The following is a 20,341-nucleotide window of genomic DNA, read 5'->3' as shown; positions in this document are numbered from 1 at the left end:
GGGGGCGGCCGAGGGGCGGGGACGGCGCGCGGGCGGGCGCCCAGGGGCAGGCCTGCACACGGCAGCGTGGCTGGGCCTCCCGCCCCGAGTCCTGGCTGGAGAACCCCGAGGGGTGCCCCGCAAGTCCGTCCCACGCTCTAGCACTGGGACTGCACGGGAGTTCGCCACCGCCACTGCCGCCCCCTGCGAGACCTGGACCGAATTGAGTGCTCCGACCTCCCTTCCAGTCTCGGGTCCTCAGCCCGGCCCCGCCCCTGGCAGCGCTGGGCGGGGTCCTCCGCTCGGAGACGGGCGGCCTGGGTAGCCTGCATGGGCCCAACACTGGCGCTGGGAGTTTGCGAGGAGTTTGGAGGATGCCACTCCTCGCTCCACTGCCTCAGTTTGCCCGGTGGAAAGCCAGCCCTGTGTGCCTCTCGAGGCCGCCACTGTCCAGGCTGTGCCCGCCGCCCGGCTTGCCCGAGGTGCACTATTGGAGAGGCGCACGGGCATGTCACCCGTGGCTGGCCCACCGTCCTCTTTGACAGATCGGGAGACTGAGGCAGAGAGGGGGAAATGCCCGGGATGTCAACGTAACCAGCAAAGCGTAGATGGGAGCCCGGGCCCTCTGAAAGAGCGGAAAAGAAGAAAGTCTCGTTGTGCCCGCGCGCATTTCACGTCCTCAGTGCAGCAGTAAAAGTACATGCCCTAGTAGGCTCGTTATTCATAGAGGGACCCATCTGCAAGTGGATCCGCGCGGCTCCAGGGACACCAGGCCTGACTCCTTGGCGCCCCCGCATGGCCCGGGACTCCCTATACCAGTTCCCAGGCGATCCTGGAGAGGTTTCATTTCCCACACTACAGCCATCGTGATCCTAAGGCAAATACTAGACCAGACACTTCTCTGCCTAAATCCTCAGCGCTTACCCCAGACTTAAATTGAAATCGGCTCCTTGCCGCAGCCTTCCGGGCCTGATCTGGAGATCTTCCCTCCCTCCCTGCACTCTAGCTGCAGGAGCTTCCTGGTGTCTGCCCAGAGCTTGCCCCTAAACTGAGTGGCTCATCTTTCCCATCCCTGCTGAAGTCACCTCCTCTTAGAGGCCTTCTCGGAGTGGTTCCTGTTGTTCTTTTTCAGCACCCTCTTTACTTCCTGCTCAGTTCTGGTAACTATTTATAATTATTTATTTGTTGGTTAACGTGCGTTTTTTTGTTTGGTTGGGGGGTAGGTTTCCCACTCCATTAGACCATATCTGTATGCCAAGTGCCTGGTATATATTAATAGTAGTACCTAATGGTCGAATAAGTAAATTAGTGAACCCCTATCTGCCAGAGTTGTGACAGAGAACAAATAATATATATGAATATGCTTTATATTCTGTAAACCAGGGGTCCCCAACCCCTGGGTTACTAACCAGTACTGGTCTGTGGCCTGTTAGGAACTGAGTCGCACAGCAGGAGGTGGGAGGAGGGAAGCCAGTGAAACTGTATCTGTATTTACAGCCACTCCCCATCACTGGCATTACCGCCTGAGCTTCGCATCCTGTCAGATCAGTAGTGGCATTAGATTCTCAGAGGGGTGCACAAACCTTATTATGAACTACCCTCATGAGGAATCTAAGTTTGCACGTTCCTTATGAGACTCTAATGCCCGATGATCTGAGATGGAACAGTTTCATCCCCTGTCTGTGAAAAAATTGCCTTCCATGAAACTGGTGCCAAAAAGATTGAGGACTGCTGTGGTGAGCCCAAAGTGTGGTTAATAGACTCCATATCACCAGGGAGCTTGTTGAAAATGCAGAAGCTTAGGCCCCACTGCCAACCTACTGAATCAGAATCTGCATTTTAATATTTCTGGGCAGTTTGTTTGTACAATAAAGTTTGAGAAGCACTGCTATAAAGCACTATACTAAAATTAAGTATTTTTATTAACAAAATTTTTTTGATTTTTTATTTACAAGTAATACATGTTTCTATAACAATTTTGAACAATACAGACATATATAAAGTTTTAAAAGTTGCCCACCATCCCCTTTCTCAGAGGTGATCATAATTAAACACCCCTTAGGTATTAGGTAATACTTATTAATTAAAAACTGGATTTAGGCTGGAGACCAGCCTGTCTAACAAAGCAAGTCTCATCTCTACAAAAATTTTAAAAAATTAGCCAGGTGTTGTGGTGCACACCTGTAGTCCTAGCTGCTGGGGAGATTGAGGTGGGAGGATCACTTGAGTCCAGGAATTCAAGGCTGCAGTGAGCTGTGATTGCGCCACCGCTCTCCAGCCTGGATGACAGAGTGAGGCGATAAAACAACTGGATTTAAACCAAGTGATTTGCTTATGAAATTTCTAGAACAGTAGTTCTCAAAGTGTGGTCCTGAAGCCAACAACATTAGCATCTCCTGGAACTGGTCTAGACTAGTGCTCCCAAACTTGAACATGCACCAGAGTTCCTTGGGGAGCTTCTTAAAACACCGATTGCTGGATCCTACCCCCAGAGTTTCTGATTCTGCAGGTCTCAGATGGGGACTAAGAATGAGTGTCTCTAACAAGTTCCCAGGTAACGCCACTGATGCTGCTGGTTCAGGGACCACACTTTGCGAAACACAAGTCTAGAGTCCTGATTCCATGCTTCCCTAGGCACTGTGTGGCGGTGGCCCTTGATACACATAGGGGTGCATTTTCTTTTGGAGTGGAAGACTGGTTCACTTTGCCTGACCTCCAAATATGGCGGCTGTAGCTGACAAAGTGCTAGGAATATGTGGCCATCCCTGTGCAAAGTCCAGTAAGCTCAGAGCCAGCTTTCTGGGTTTTCAGTGTGGATAGTTGGGACCCTGGTGCAGGAGCCACAGACACCAACCAGGGCTCTTATATTTGTTTTCTCTTTTCATCCTGTCTTGGCGATGGCAGCAGTGGTCCATCTGGAGCAGCCATTGCCATGACGCTGGCTGCAATGGCGAGGTGTGACCAGGATTGCATGCTCCACGGAGCTGGTAGGAGCTAGGAACAGGCAGGAGCCCCACTCCCTTCTGAGTTGGTAGGGCGGGAGCCCTGCCTTCCCAGGCACAGCTGCAGCCACCCAGCTGTGGCTGCGGACATGGGCATCCCTGTGTTCCCAGGGACCTAGAAAGCCATCCTACCCCCACAGGCTCAGAAGTGCCTGCTCCTCCTGCCTGGCCTCTCCTGGTGTCCACTCTGATTTTGGAGCAAAGTTGAAGCTGAGCCCAGGCACTGTCACGACCCAGTTGGGGGTGCATGCACTCAGGGCAGCAATGACATGCCAGTCCCCTGCTGCCTCGGCCCCCTTCAGACTTTGGGTGCCGATGAGCATGGGAGGGAGACCAGGGTGGGGCTGAGGGCAGCTCGACGCATACCTGCAGGCACCCCTCAGCATGAACAACCTGGGTGCCATGGGTGCCATGGACAGCAGGTTGATGGCAGCAGGAGGCAATCAGGCTCCTGGGTCAAATGGGATGGGTCCCCGGTGAAGCCCCACCTTCAAGCCAGGGACGACCTGAAGCTCAGGGGCTGGGCTATCAGTCCTGTGGACTGGAGTGAGAACTAACGATTCTTTTTCTGGGCTTGCCTATGGCTGCCCGTGGACCAATGAGCACACACTTCCTCCCTTCTGAAGTCTGTAAAAAAAAACAGACTCCGCCAGATTCAGGCAGACAAGGGGATGACCTGCCTGCAGACAGGAGCTGCCCCCTCTGGGTCTCTCTGCTGAGGGCTGCAGAGACATCAGGGTGACCTGCCTGTGGAAGGCAGCTACTCACTGTGAGTCTCCTCTCCACTGAGAGCTGGACACTTATCAGGACAACCTGCCTGCAGAAAGGACATACCCACTGAGCACTGTTCTGCCACTCAATGAAGCTCCTTTCTGCCTTGCTAACCCTCCAGTTGTCTGCATACCTCATTCTTCGTGGACGCGGGACAAGAACTTGGAGCCTGCTGGGCAAATGGTGGCACTAAAAGATCTGTAACACAAACAGGACTGAAACACACCCCTTGCTTGCCACGTTGTGGGCACCAAGAAGGAGAGAAGAGAGACGGAGAGAACAGAGAAGAAAGGTGAGAAGAGAGAAGGAGAGAAGAGCTGCAGCCCTTTGGGGAGCCCAGACCTAGGAGCGCCCCAGTCCAGGGCTATGATACCCTCTTTGGGGCTCTGTAGTTCCCGGTGTCTCCAAGCTTCCACGTGCCACCGCATTCCCCAATGCCAGCGGTGGAAGTTGCTTGTGGTACGCCTGGTCCAGTCACAGCCTCGCAGGGAGCTGTGCCTGTGCTGGCACCTGGAGCTGCCTGCCCTGCCACAGCTGGCATGCCTGGCTATGTGCAGTGGCCAGACTCCATGGTTGCTTGCTCACACACCTCTCACTGCTCCATGGCTGGCTTACCCTTGGCAGGCATTGGATCCAGGCCGGTAGCACGAACTGAGCACAGCCTGTCAGGCTAGGTGGGCGAAACAAGCCCAGTGGGCCTGAGCAAAACTCGGGCAAAGGCACCATTGGCCCCATTGGCCACAGAGGTTTCTGGCTGGAAAAAAAACAACCCAAGTATCCTGTGACATTGGTACCTATGTGAGCCCACAATACTTGATGCCCTCCTGCCTCCCTGTATCTTGGCTTAGCTGAAGTGCTCAGCATTCCAGAAGCTTGTAGACATTACTCTCCACCTCAACTGCCATTCTAGAACAGTTGCACCATCTCCGTCAACTGAACACAAACCTAAATCCACAATCCATGTATTTAAACTGGCTTGTCCTCTCTCAGTCAATGGAGCACCTTACACCGTTACAAAATAGCTTATAAAGAAGGCATCCCAGCCGAGCACAGTGGCTCCCTCTTGTAATCCCAGCACTTTGTGAGGCCAAGGAGGGAGGAATGCTTGAGGCCAGGAGTTTGAGACCAGCCTGGGCAACAAGCATAGTGAGATCCCATCTCTACCAAAAAATAATTTTTAAAAAATTAGCCAGGCATGGTAGCACATGCCTGTAGTATCACACCACTGTCCTCCAGTCTGGATGAAAGAACAAGACACTGTCTCAAAAAAAAAAAAAAGATGGTATCCCATGGGCATCAAACTGAATAATATACCACAGTGAAAGAGTACTTAGAAATGGCCAGGAGATAATGCTGGGTGTGATGGCTCACGCCTGTAATCTCAGCACTTTGGGAGGTCGAGGTGGGCGGATCACGAGGTCAGGAGATCAAGACCATCCTGATTAACACGGTGAAACCCCATCTTTACTAAAACTACAAAAAATTAGCTGGGCGTGGTGGTGGGCGCCTGTAGTCCCAGCTACTCAGGAGGCTGAGGCAGGAAAATGTCATGAACCTGGGAGGCGGAGCTTGCAGTGAGCCGAGATCATGTCACTGCACTCCAGCCTGGGCGACAGAGCGAGACTCTGTCTCAAAAAAAAAAAAAAAAAAAAATGGCCAGGAGACTACTGATGTTTTACTGCTGCTGTTTAATACTTAAGAGGCAGAGGTCTTTCAAATTCTGTGCATGGCATTTAGAATCCCAGTGGTGGTTATTTAATATAGGCTGTTTTAGTCTGTTTCATGTGTGCTTGGAAACAACTTTAATATCTCAAAAGAAGATGTTTATATTTGCATAACAGTTGTTTAAGAAGCAAAACACTGAAGTGCTAAAAAATTTTATCAGTGGGTAGGCAGAGTGTAAATGTTTTTGTTTAAGTGTTTACCAATAATGTTTTATTTTGTTTTCTTGAATGAAAACATGTTCAATATTCTATTTTACTAGTGTCTTGGTCCATTTGGGCTGTTATAGCAGAATACCACAGACTAGGTGACTTATAAACAACAGAAATGTATTTATCACGGTTTGAGAGGCTGGGAAGTCCAAGATCAAGGCACCAGCAAATTCAGGGTATTAACCAAAAATAAAATCCTAAGGCCCCCCCAACCATCTAAATGGACTTCCTCCTCAGCCAGGGCACTCTAAAATTTAACCTGAAAGTGAGGGTCAGACATGCCTTATTACATCTCTCTGGCATTAACATCAACACAGACCTGAAGTCTGATGAGAAACATTTACAATCTATTCTGTTTGGTTTTGTTGTTGTTATTGTTGTTTTGTTTTGTTTTGTTTTGAGATGGAGTTTTCCTCTTGTTGCTCAGGTTGGAGTACAATGGCACGATCTCAGCTCACTGCAACCTCTGCCTCCTGGGTTCAAGTAATTCTCCTGCCTCAGTCTCCCGAGTAGCTGGGATTACAGGCACACGCCACCAAGCCCGGCTAACTTTTTGTATTTTTAATAGAGACAGGGTTTCACTATGTTGGCTAGGCTGGTTTGGAACTCCCGACCTCAGGTGATCCACCGACCTCGGCCTCCCAAAGTGCTGGGATTATAGGCATAAGCCACTGCGCCCAGCCCAACAATCTATTCTCTCTGAAGCCTGCTACCTGGAGGCTTCATCTGCGTGATGAAACTTTGGTCTCCACAATCTCTTATCACAACCTAGACTTTTTTTATATTAATAACTCAACCAATTGTTGGTTAGAAAAATTTTTAATCAACCTATAACCTGGAAGCCCCCACCCCCATGACCCCCCTCTTTGAGTTGTCCCACCTTTCTGGATGCAACCAATATATATCTTAAATGTATTTGATTGATGTCACACATCTCCCTAAAATGTACAAAACCAAACTGCGCCCCAACCACCTTGTGCACATGTTCTCAGGATCTCTTGAGGGCTGTGTCACAGGCCATGGTCGCTCGTATTTGGCTCAGAATAAATCTCCAAATATTTTACAGAGTTTGACTCTTTTTGTCAATGGGCGTTTGGTGAGGACCTGCTCTCTGGTTCATAGATGGTACCTTGTGCCTGTGTCCTCACATGGTAGAAGGGTGACCAAGCTCCCTCAGGCCTCTTTTTTAATAGCACTAATTCCATTCATAAGGGCTCTACCTCTCTAAGTCCCACCTTGTTTTTTTTTTTTTTTTTTTTTTTTGAGACAGAGTCTCGCTCTGTCCCAGGCTGGAGTACAGTGGCGTGATCTTGGCTCACCGCAACCTCCCACTCCTGGGTTCAAACGATTCCCCTGCCTCAGCCTCCCGAGTAGCTGGGACTATAGGTGCACGCCACCATGCCTGGCTAATTTTTTTGTATTTTTAGTAGAGATGGCATTTCACTGTATTGGCCAGGATGGTCTCGATCTCCTGACCTCGTGATCCACCCGCCTTGACCTCCCAAAGTGCTGGGATTACAGGTGTGAGCCACTGCACCTGGCCCCAAAGTCCCACCTTCTAATACCATTACCTTGGACGGTAGGATTTCAACATATGAATGTTGGGGCAGTGGGCATAAACATTCAGTCCGTAGCAAGCTATAAAGCATGGAGCCCCTGCAAAGCAGTGATCATTCCTTCCCATGGCCCTGCCTGTGCAACAGGTACCATTTTCAACACCCAGCTTTCCTTTAGGAAAGCTTTAGGCTGAGGCAGGACAATTGTTCATGATACACAGATACAAAAACTGCCTCCTGTCACAGGGACACACTCGTGGAATGTGAGTTTTTTTTACTTGACCTGCCCAGAATCTCAGTAACATCCGTCAGATCATGATTTTCCCTAGTGCAAACCCTCCAATGGCATCCTGAACCACACTTAGATCCTTTCCTTGGCCCTGTGTGATCTGGTCCCTTGCCTCCTCTGCCTCCGAATTTTCCACTATCCTTTCCTATTGCTCCATTCAGACACATGGACTTCTTTGCTGTTCCTTGCCCTTGCCCTTATCATGCATTCGTTCACTCACAGAACAAATGGTACTGAGCACCTGTAATGTCCTGGGCCATTTCCCAGGTGCTGGGGATACAGCAGTGGACAAAACAGATGAACATCCCTGTGCTATTTGGACTTCCATTCTAGTACATTTGAGTGGGGAGGATGGACAATAAACAGAATAGATGCATGCCTTACAGTACATATTAGAAAGGGATGGGAGCTATGGCAAAAAATGAAGCAGGGAAGAGGACATAGGGAGGGGTGCAATTTTAAACACAAGGGTCGGGGACAGTCCCACTGAGCAAGTAACACCTGAGCAGAGACCAGAAGAAGAAGAAGTGCAAGGAGACACGTTGGAGACAGCCATCTACACAACTCTTTCTAGTTTTGTTGGGTAAAGTGAATTAGAGGGAAAAGTGCCATGAAGAGAGGGTTTTTCAATTTGTTTAAAATGTGGGCCAGGCGTGGTGGCTCACGCCTGTAATCCCAGCACTTTGGGAGGCCAAGCCAGGTAGATCACTTGAGGCCAGGAGTTTGAGACCAACATGGTAAAACTCCATCTCTACTAAAAATACAAAAATTAGCTGGGCATAGTGGTGCGCACCTGTAATCCCAGCCACTTGTGAGGCTGAGGCAGGAGAATCCCTTGAGCCTGGGAGGTGGAGGTTGCAGTGAACCAGGATCGTGCCACTGCACTCTAGCCTGGGTGACAGAACAAGACTCTATCTTCAAAAAAAAAAAAAAGGCCGGGCATGGTGGCTCATGCCTGTAATCCTAGCACTTTGGCGGGGCTGAGGCAGGTGGATCACCTGAGGTCAGGAGTTTGAGACCAATATGGTGAAACCCCATCTCTACTAAAAATACAAAAATTAGCCAGGCACGGTGGCGCACACCTGTAGTCCCAGCTACTCAGGAGGCTGAGACAGGAAAATTGCTTTAACCTGGGAGGCAGAGGTTGCAGTGAGCTGAGATCACACCACAGCACTCCAGTCTGGGCAACAGCAAGACCCCATCTCAAAAAAAAAAAAATTAAACATTAATTAATTAATTAATTAAAAATGTGGGAGATTGGCTGGGAGTGGTGGCCCACACCTGTAATCCCAGCACTTTCGGAGGCCAAGATAGGAGGATCACTTGAGCCCAGGAGTTTGAGCCCAGTCAAGGCAACATGATGAAACCCTGTCTCTAGAGAAAATACAAATATTAACCAGGAATGGTGGCGTGCGCCTCTAGTCCTAGCTACCTGGGAAGCTAAGGTGGGAAGATTGCTTGAGCCTGGGAGTGGAGGCTGCAGTGAGCTGTGATCATGACACTGCACTCCAGCCTGGGAGACAGAGCAAGACCCTGTCTCAAATAAATAAATAAATAGTAGGAGGTAGTAGGGTATATTTCAACACTGGTGGGAATGACCCAGTGAGATAGGGTCATGGGAGAGAAGCATTGCTAATCTAGAAGGGAAAGGAGAGAGTTTTCCTTGAGTAGCAGAGGGGATTGGACTTCAATGCACGTTTCATCCATAGTAACAGGAAGGAAGGTTTTGGGCAAGAATCAGGTAGGTAAGTACATGAGGTGTTGGAATCTTAGAATGATAACTCTTCTGATTGCTTTAATTGTCTTGGTGACACAAGCAAGTCAGGAAGACAGTTGAGAGGGAGGCTGGCAAAGTTGCCATGGGAATTGGTTGTCTGGGGAGTGGGAGGATGAATGATCCAGGGAAGCATAAAGGCACCCCACCCCAAGATTCTGAGCATGGGTCTCAGTGAGGTCAGCCAACACAGTGGCATGTTTTTCTCTAGCCAGGGTTTAGCTGCACAGATGTGGGTATGGAGTAAGTGGAAAATTGGGTCTGACTAGGGCTGGCTTTTGTCGAGTGAGTGCAGTATATCCAGAGTAGGCAAGGGGGTAGCCATTCCTCTGCCTCGAACCCACTGTCCCAGATATCCACGTGACTCCCTCCCTCACAACCCCTAGGTCTCCACTGAGCAGTCACCTCCTCAGGAAGTCCTTCCTAACACCCCTCTCTCTGTCCCTCTCCCTACATGACACACAGTGAACATCTGTTTCATTACTTGTTTGCTGTCTGTCACCTCACTAGGATGCAGACCCCACAAGGCCATGGATCTTTGACCATTTGGTTCAATGCTGTATCCTAGGAACCTAGAACAGTGCCTGGCACATGGTAGGGGCCCCCCAAAAGTGTGGTAAATGGATCGCATCAGAAAAGGGAGCAGTGGTGTGGTGTTGCCATCTATAAGTAGAAGAAATTAATTGGGCTAAATGGTGACCCAGATTTGGAAAAACAAAGAAGAGCAGGCCAGGCGCGGTGGCTCACACCTGTAATCCCAGCACTTTGGGAGGCTGAGGCAGGTGGATCTCCTGAGCTCAGGAGTTTGAGACCAGCCTGACCAATATGATGAAACCCCATCTCTACTAAAAATACAAAAATTAGCCAGGTGTGGTGGCATGCACCTGTAATCCCAGCTACTTGGGAGGCTGAGACAGGAGAATTGCTTGAACCCAGGAGGTGGAGGTTGCAATGAGCCGAGATTGCGCCATTGCACTCCAGCCTGGGCAACAAGAGTAAAACTCCACCTCATAAAACAAAAACAGAAACAAAGACAAAAACAAAGAAGAGAGGCTGTATTGTTACTCTTATAACTTTGTATGTCTCTGCAAACCTTCTGTAGATCTTGTTTGAAAACTTTATACCAAATACTTAATCTTTTATCTATATCATATTTGATGAATATTAGTGATATATAACTTAATTAAGAATATGACTACATATAGGCCAGGTGCGTTGGCTCACGCCTGTATCTCAGCATTTTGAGAGGCCAAGGTGGGTGGATCACTTGAGGTCAGGGGTTTGAGACCCGCCTGGCCAACATGGTGAAATCCTGTCTCTACTAAAAATACAAAAATTAGGTGGGCTTGGTGGTGGGCGCCTGCAATCCCAGCTACTTGGGAGACTGAGGCAGGAGAATCGCTTGAACCGGGGAGGCAGAGGTTGCAGTGAGCTGAGATCACACCACTGCACTCTACTCTGGGTGACATAGTGAGATAACATCTCAAAAAAAAAAAAAAAAAAAAGAGTATGACTACATATATACGTGTGTGTATCTGTGTGTGTGTTTGAGTGTATAAAAGATACTTGACTTTAGAATATCTGTTTACAGCCGAGCACAGTGACTCATACCTGTAATCCTAACACTTTGGGAGGTCAAGGTGGAAGGATTGCTTGAGCCCAGGAGTTTGAGACCAGCCTGGGAAACATAGTGAGACCCTATCCCTACAAAAAAAAAAAAAAAATTAACCAGGCATGGTGTTGCATACCTGTGGTCCCAGCTACTTGGCAAGCTGAGGTAGGAAGATCACTCGAGCCTGGGAGATCAAGGCTGCAGCACGCCACTGCACTCCACCCTGGGTCATAAAGCGAGACTCTGTCTTAAAAAAAAAAAAAATGTGTTTGCATGCATATGTATATGTTTTTCATATAGATCTATATAAAGAATTGTTGGCTAAAGGGCATTTGAAAAGCCCTAGTCTAATAGACTGTAGGCAGTAAATGGAGCTCAGGCAGCCTATGAATTATCAAGGGGCCCATGAGGCAAAGGCCGCCTGTCTTGGGACAGAGCCCTGCTTATTTTGTAGTAAACTGAAAGGGCCTCTCTGTCGCTTTTGCTTGGCTATAGGAAATGTCTCTGCACACAATGCTGTGTGTGTCTCAAAGCTGGAGGGCCACTTCAGGGAGGGCTCTGAAAAGAATCTTTATATTTCAGCTGAGCACATGGACGAAGAATTAAGAATTAAGGTTCCTTTGGGCTCTTTCCATTGCACTGATGGCCCAGAGCAGGCCAGGAAAACACTGGCCCCTCTAAATCTGTTTCCTGAACAGATTGGTCTTCTCTGGCCCCAAGGTCCACTGTGGAATTGCCCCATGAATGAAGAGAAGCAGCTGCAATGGAGGCCCTTTCCTGGTGCTTGCAATGAGCCTTTGTCCCATGATTTTTACCCTGGAAAGGTGCCGAGGCCAGACCCAGATATTAGGACCGTGACCTTGTCCTGCGTGTGTGGCCTCTGCCAGGCTGCTGGAGCCCAATGTCCTTGCCAGCCTCAGTTCTGCACCCCAGCTCTTTGGCTGTGCAGGCAGACCCAGCTGGAGGCATGTGCCTAGCCACAGGCTCCCCATACACCCTGAGGGGAGGGAGGTTTCCTGCTGGCCCTGGCCCAACCCCTCCCAGGGCCATCTGCTCAGAGAGCAGCAAAAGTTGTTTAACAGTACAATGAACTGTAGTGCTGATTTCTGAATTGGCCCTAGTCTCTGGATTACTCTTTTAAAAAATAAAACATGCATATGGGTTAAAATTTAAAAGGTACAACTGAACATACAGTGAAAAGAAGGTATCCTCACACTCCTATGCCCCAATGTCTCCTCCAAAGCCAACTACATTACCAAAAGTCACATTACCAAAGTACCTGGGCATGTACATTTCTTTTTTGGTTTTGTTGTTTTTTTTTAAACACAGGAAGTAAATACACTGCCTCTTGCTTTTTGCACTTAATATTCTTGGAAATCTTTTCACATGATTTCACATGCAGCCACCTTGTTCTTTCTTAGGGCTAATATTTCTTTCTTGGAGTGAGTCATGGATTTTTTAACCAATCTCCTATTCACAGACATCTAGGCTGCTTCTTTGCTTTTGCTACTACATTTACCATATCAAGGGATGACTTATAAACCATTTCACACCTGTGCAACCATAGCTGTAGAGTAGACATCCGTGAGTTAGGCATATTCTTGAGAACTCCACAGTGCTGCTGGAATGACTTGAATTTCTTCATAGACACCAAGGAGGTCTGCCTGGCTCTCTGCTGGTTGTCATCTAGCTGTGGTCAGTGTGAGAACCCTTGCTTATTTATAACAAGATCAACAAGGACCACTAACACATCATAGCATCTACTCTGTACCCAGCATCATTTTATATCCTCTATATGTACTACACTGTTAAATCTTCCCAACAACCCACGAGATAGGTTCTGTTATCTACTCCTTTACCCATATGAGGAAATAGTCATAAGGGAGATAAAGAACTTGCCTAAAATTCCATAGCTAGAAAAAAAAAAAAATTCCACAGCTAGTAAGCAGAGGATCTGGGATTTGAACCCAGGCAGCCTGGCTCTAAACCATACCACCTCTCGTAACAAAACAATCAGAGTGAATGCTTGGCTATTGAAGCTCCCGGAACTGCTTCCAGAGTGTGTCTATCAGTGAATGTTTGCCTGCCAAGCCTGAATGGGGGGGCCATGTCTTCTGTTACCAACACTACTGTGGGTCCAGGAGGAGCCCAGACTAGACTGTAAGCTCTGTGAGGGTAAGGATCAGGTGTGTCTTGCTCACCCTGGTATCTGTACAGTACTTAATTAATTATTGTGAATGAATGAATGAGTGAATGAATGAATGCATGTATATTGTACTGGATAATAATAATGCTAATAATAGTTGACATTTGCTAAGCACTGGCTAAGAGTTTGCATTCTTGCCCTTAATCGTCATAACAGCTCTCCTAAATAAATTCCATTATCCCATTTTACAAATAGAGAAATGGAGGTTCAGAGAGTTTAAGTAGATTGCCTAATGGCACATAGCTGGTAAATAGAGGAGTAAGGATTTAATCCCTGAATGTCTGCTCTCTGTACTGAGTGATGTCTGAGGTCCGATCTGCACCTAAGTTTTCAAATCCATGAATTTCCCACCTATGAATTGACCTCCATTGGGTGCAGGCTAAAGGTAATAGCCACCTGCCATTTTTTTTTTAACTTTTGATAGAAGTATGATATATGGAAAGAGTATAGCATGATGGATTTTCATTAACTGAATACCTGTGTGCAACCTGAACCCAGATCAAGAAATAGCACCTGACCAGCACTGTAGAAGCCCCCTGTGTCCTAACCTAACCACCACCTTCCCAATAGTAACTACTGTCCTGACTTCCAAAAGCATATATAAGTTTTGACTATCTCTGTTTTTCATATAAATAGACTCACATAGTATATATTATTATTACTGTATATATATATTATTTTGAGTCCAGTTTATTTTGTTCAACATTATGTTTGTGAGAATCATTCACATTGTTGTGTGTCATTGCAGTGTGTGCATTTTTATGGCTGTATAATATTCCATTGTGTGATGTACCATGCTTTAGCTATTCCGTTGTAACAGGCATTTGGATAGTTCTCATTTGGGGGCCATTTTGAATAGTCCTGCTGTGAATATTCTATAGGGCAGGGCTGTTGGTGAACTAATGTAGGCATTTCTATCAGGTATATCAATGAGAATGGAATTGCTGGGTCATAGGTACTGGTAGATCCTAGTAATAGATCCTGCTAACCAGGTCTCTAAAGTGGTTGTACAGTTGCTATCGGCAAAGGAGAGTTCTTGCTCTCCCACATCCTCATCAACACTTGATTTTACCATTCTTTCCATTTTACCATTCTGGTTGGTGTGAGGAGGTATCTCATTGTGGTTTAATCTGATTTCTCTGATGATAAGTAAAATTGAGCACTCCAAATCCCTTTATATAAGAAGGTCAGAAAACAAAGCCATTGCAGAACTACTGATTTTTTTTTTTTTCTTTCTGATAAGTCACTGAAATAAACCTCCCATTCTGTTTTCAGGATGATGTAATGAGACCTACCTCTTTCTTGAGATCCAGTGAGTAAAGTCCTGAGCTCAGACTGGACTGGCTCAGGGCCAATACTCAGTCCCCTTCATTCTCCTTCCCCTCTCTCCCTCTTATAAATGAGTCAGGACCCCCCAGATAGCAATAAAACATGACAAAGAAGACTTGTGTTCCCATAGTCTTTGTCAGATATTTGCATTTCATCAAACCAGTATATCTATCAAGGCCATGTACACACAGACCCAGCCTAGCAGAGCATTTGCTAATCCAGCTTTGTCACTTAGACTTAAATATGCCCCAGATCAACCACATCACTGAATCAGATGGAGCTACAAGGCTTTCTTCTCTGACAGCAAAACCATAGAGGAGTTTGCTATACAAGATTCTTCCCCAAGTGATCTGTTCTTTGAGCAGTTGTCTTGATCCATCAGAAACAAAACAAAGACCTTTGAAGCAACTGTCATTTAGATGTGCCAAGATGGATGTCTTAGTCTGTTTGTGTTGCAATAACAGAATACCACAGGCTGGGTAATTTTTTAAAGAAATGTATCTCTTACAGTTCTGGAGGTTAGGAAGCCCAAAGTCAAGGAGCCAGCATCTGGCAAAACCTTCTTGCTGCATCATCCTCTGGTGGAAGGTGAGAGGCCAGGAGAGCACGTGCAAGAAAGAGAGCAGGGAAGGGGGCCTAACTCATCTTTTTACCAGAAACCCAATCCCACAATTACTAACCCACTCTCACAATGACGGCATTAATCCATTCATGAGGACAGAGCCCTCATGACCTAATTGCCTCTTAAAGATCCTGCCTGAACTTTGCAGGACACATTCAAACCCTAGCAATGAACAACTGGAATCAGTATCAAGAGGGCATAAGTATGGCAGTTCCAGAACCTGGAGACAAAATTATGAATGAGAGGCAAAGGATAGAACAGAACAACCACAGCCACCGCACTGTGCTTGGTGCTTTACAAGATCTTCAGTTGGGCAGTCATCATTGACAGCCCTGCACATTAGGGGCCATCCTCATTTTGCAGAAACGGAAGCTCAGTGAGCTCATGGCACTTACCTAAGGTAGCACAGCCTATTGGTGGGGGAGCTGGAAGGCAGACCCAACTCCTTCCAGCACCAAAGACTCTGTTGTTCCCCTTGGCCCTCAAACAACTCCCAGAAGGTGGCCTCCGGAGCTGACTCATAGGGAGCTAAACACCTGATCCCACCTTTGGGACTGGCATGTAGAGAGAGGAGGTTGCCACTGTAAACCCTACCAAAGAAGCACTGACTACAAAGCCAGGTGACACCAAGTGTTGCAGAGGATGTGGAAAAAGGAAGGCTGTCCTCCCTCGCAGAACACTTTGGAAATAGTCATCTTGTAGAGCATGCACATGGACCTCACCCAGCTCTTCCACTCCTGCAGCTATCCCCAGGGAAACTCATGCCTTCAGAGACAGGTATGGAATTTTCATAGTAGTACTATGAGTGATAGCAGAATCCTGAAATAAAGCTTGCTGATGGTGGAATTATAATAATTATAGTTATAGTTATATATATATAGTTATATATACTAGTTATATAGTTTATTTGACTCATGGTTTGAGGATGGCCAGCTAGGAGCATAGATTCAAGTTGCCCTGAATATACACTCTGATTACCAGCAGTTACAGTTAGGTTTTTAAGGAAAAAAGAAGAGGCCATTCCTAAGATGTTTATCAAGAATTTATATTAAGATAACATAAGCTATTGATTGACTACACATTGTTATTAGTATCACAAATTCCCTTCCTCCCCTCCCTGAAATCTCATTATCTATCCCAGAAAATAAGACTGAGGAATGCAACCACACATGTATGAGCTTTTTCACAAGATAATGCCTGCCTGTCGGCTCATTCAGATTCTGAAGAAAATCATTTATAAGCTAATTTCTGTCCACTCATTCTCCCTAATCATCATTTGCATTTCCCCATGTGGGAAATTGACTGCATTCCCCATCTACCCCATCCCCTATGAATAAGGGTATATAAGCTTCTGTATCCCATTGGGTTACTGGGTAATCATCCTCCTGTGGTGCCCCCTAGTTATACATGTTAAAATACATTTTGTATACTCTCCTATTAATCTGCCTTTTGTCAGTTGATTTTTCAGTGACCCTTCAGAGGAGAAGGGGAACTTTTCCCTTGACCCTTATACATGGTTTATGGGAGTGGTACACTATGATTTGTGAAATTAGTCCCTACTGTTGGTTGGTTTCCAATTTTTGGTTACACTCAACGGTGATGTTTGTAAGTCTTAGCACAATATGCTGTTACTTTATCCCTTGGGAAAATCCTGCAGGAACAATGTTGAGTCTGCAGATATGTGCCTCAACTTTAAGACTTTCGATACTATTGACAAAAACACCTGAATCCCGGGAACAGTGAGCTTTGGTCAGAGGACAAGAAAATCCTGGTCATTGAAACACCTACCCCCTATAATGTTTTTATCTCTTTCATCTTCAGAACACTGTGAGCATTACTAGCCCCATTTCACATACGAACTCAGTGAGTCTCAGAGAGATTAAGTGGTGTAATCACCCAGTGGGTTCTTCTTGCCTGTTGCACAAATGAAACTAGCTCACCGAGACCATGGTATTGCAATAAAGAAAGAGTTTAATTAATGTGAGGTCAGTCACACAAGAGGACTGGAGTTATCACTCAAATCAGTGTCCCTGAAGGCTTGGAGGTTAGGATTTTTGAAGGATAGTTTGATGGGCAGTGGTCTGGGAAATGGGTGCTGCTGATTGGTTGGGGATGCAATCATAGGGGTGTGGAAAATGGCCATCGTGGGCTTAGTCCACCTCTGGGTGGGGGCGGGCCACAGGACTAGCTAAGTCATGAGTCTGGGTAGGGTCAGTTGGTTGCCACAATGCAAAGGTCTGAAAAACATCTCAAAAGACCAACCTTAGGTTCTACAATAGTGGTGTTATCTATAGGAGCATTTGGAGAAGTCACAAGTCTTGCTAGGAGTGGTGGCTCATGATTATAATCCCAAGTGGGAGGGCAACATAGGAAGACCCCATCTCTCTCTCTCTCTCTTTTTTTCTTTGAGACAGAATTTCACTGTTGTCACCCAGGCTGGAGTGCAATAGTGTAATCTTGGCTCACTGCAACCTCCGCCTCCCAGGTTCAAGCAATTCTCCTGCCTCGGCCTCCAAAGTAACTGGGATTACAGGTGCCTGCCACCATACCCGGCTAATTTTTGTATTCTTAGTAGAGATGGGGTTTCACCATCTTGGCCAAGCTGGTCTCGAACTCCTGAGCTCAGATGATCCACCTGCCTCAGCCTCCCAAAGTGCTGGGATTACAGGCGTGAGCCACTGTGCCCAGCCAACAAAAAATTTTTTTAATTAGGTGGATGTGGTGATGCATAGCTATGGTCCCAGCTACTCAGGAGACCAAGGTGGGAGAATTGCTTGAGCTTGGGAGGTCAAGGCTGCGGTGAGCTGTGATTATACCACTGCACCCCAGCATGGGTGACAGAGTGAGACTCTGCCTCAAAAAATAAATTAAATAAATAAATAAATAAATAAATAAATAAATAAAATAAAATAAAAATCATGTAACCTCTGGCCACATGGCTTCTGAGCAGTAAAGGATTATGGAAACCATGCCTACATTTTAGCAGAATTCAGGCCCTTCCCAGAATCCTAATTTTGTGGCCTTTCACTCGTCTTACAAAGGTGATTGCAGCCCCCAAACAAGGAGTGGTGTCAGTTTTAGGGATGGACAATTATCATCCTTGCTTCAGAGTTAAACTATAAACAAAATTCCTCCTATAATCAGCTTGGCCTACACCCGGGAGTGAGCAGCATGCCCAGGGTCACGCTGGATCCGAGCTTGAATTCACACTCAAATCTGTCTGCTTCCAAACAGGTCAGACTAGAGGGGATTTTTTTTTTTTTTTTTTTTTTTCCATAAAGAGGTAGCTCCTGGCCAGGAGCAGTGGTCACACCTGTAATCCCAGCACTTTGGGAGGCTGAGGCAGGTGGATGACTTGAGGCCAGCAGTTCGAGACCAGCCTGGCCAATATGGTAAAAACCCATCTCTACTAGAAATACTAAAAAATTGAGCCAAGCCTAGTGGCACGCACCCGTAGTCCCAGCTGCTTGGGAGGCTGAGCCACAAAACTCACTTGAACCCGGGAGGCAGAGGTTGCAGTGAGCCGAGATTGTGTCACTGCACTCCAGCCTGGGGAACAGAGCGAGACTCTGTCTCAAAAAAAAAAAAAAAAAAAAAAGTTAGCTCCCACTATTTAACTATCAATAGGCTGAGTCTTTAAACACTTCCCTTCTATATTATTTATTATTCTTTTGCTTGCAAATGACAGGAGCCCCTGTCAACCTAGCTTAAGGAAAATGGAAGCTGTTGACAAGTTATGGGCACATGTCACGGTGCACAGGCCAGAAGAGCAGCTGGCACAGGTGTGTGAAGGAAGGTGCTCAGTTGGAGTGTCCCCCAATCCCCGCCACTTTCTCCTCTGCTCATCACAGATGTGCTGCTGGCTTCCCTGGCTGTGGTGACCATCTTGAACTCCTATCCCCTGTTAGAGTCTGGGCTCTCAAAGGATGATTGACTCTCCTTTTTCTGTCCCAAATCCAAATTTCTGGGGAGAAACTCTGGCCCAGCTTGAGCCAGGCGATGACTCCCAGCTCAGCACCATTGCCAGGGTGTGGGTTGCCCTATATTAAAGCAGGTATTCCAAACACTTAAGTATTCGCCACAGCCAGGGAGGGGGAATGCCATGACTCCCAAAATTTTCTCTAGAAGGGGGAGAACAGGATCTTCCATTGCCCCTCTCAGCTCACAGAAATCGTTTTGAGGGAGAGAAGCACATGTTTTTGAGGGAGAGAAGCACATGTTCTAGAACTTGATCAGAGAATTGTATCAATGCCAGAGAACAAGTGTCCTTTAACTGCTCAGCCAATTCTTTATGTTGCTAATAGGGCGGCCCATGAGGAGATGCACTTCAGCCTAGGAAAACAATCACATTCTTGGTTATAAGCAGCCTTCCCCCACCACAGACACACTCTTGTGGTCTAGAAGGAGGAGACTGAGAAAAGGGGGAGCTAACAGGTCTGCAAAAATAGTCACGAGAATTTTCAGGGAGCCTGTTAAGGGGGTATCATTTGAAGGAGATTTGAAGGTTGAGAAATACCATCGTCTCAGGTGGGGAGGGGCACTCCTGCAGAGGAATGTGGGCAAGCAGGGTCTGAGTGGCTGGAGTGGGAAGGGCACTGGTTTGGGGGATGCTGAGCTGGGTAGGGGCTGGGGGAGTTGGGGTCTCACAGCCCATTACTGGGTTTGCTCGTGGGGATTGGTAAGAAAGTGTGACATAACCTGCACTAAGCTCTGAAAAGACGACCACAGCTGCCGTGTTAAGAATGGACTTAGGGACAGGGTTAGCTGCCAATGGGAGAAGATGGGTGTTATACCTTTTTGCTTGTTTTTTGGAGACAGAGTCTCACTCTGTCACCCAGGTTGGAGTGCAGTGCTGCGATCTCGGCTCACTGCAACCTCCACCTCCCAGGCTCAAGTGATTCTCATGCCTCAGCCTCCCAAGTAGCTGAGATTACAGGCATGTGCTGCCACACCTGGCTAATGTTTTATATTTTTAGTAGAGATGGTGTTTTTCTATGTTGGCCAAGCTGGTCTCGAACTCCTGGCCTCAAGCAATCTGCCAGCCTCAGCCTCCCAAAGGGTTGGGATTACAGGCGTGAGCCACTGCACCTGGCCATGATGTCTTTTTTCTGACACCAAATTTGTGGTTTCTCCACACCAAGCAATTCTCAAATTCTCTGACACCATCTGTGTTGTCAACTGAAAAATCACGAAATCTATACATTTGGAGAGGAGACTTTATTTCTGACAGAGGGTTACAGCCTGCAGGCTGGCCATTCCCCGGCTAG

At 47.0% G+C, this 20,341-nt stretch overlaps 1 protein-coding gene across 1 annotated transcript in view; it reads left to right on the top strand.

The window, feature by feature from the left end:
• Positions 1-20,341, top strand: part of KIAA1143 (KIAA1143 ortholog) — a 940,736-nt gene that overhangs the window by 80,907 nt on the left and 839,488 nt on the right. The gene's annotated exons all lie outside the window — the stretch shown is intronic.

Source organism: Macaca thibetana, chromosome 2 (genome assembly GCF_024542745.1).
Source record: "Macaca thibetana thibetana isolate TM-01 chromosome 2, ASM2454274v1, whole genome shotgun sequence".
In the NCBI taxonomy this organism is placed as follows: domain Eukaryota; kingdom Metazoa; phylum Chordata; class Mammalia; order Primates; family Cercopithecidae; genus Macaca; species Macaca thibetana.
The sequence above is the reverse complement of the archived record's forward strand: the minus strand, read 5'-3'. Positions and strand labels throughout refer to the sequence as shown.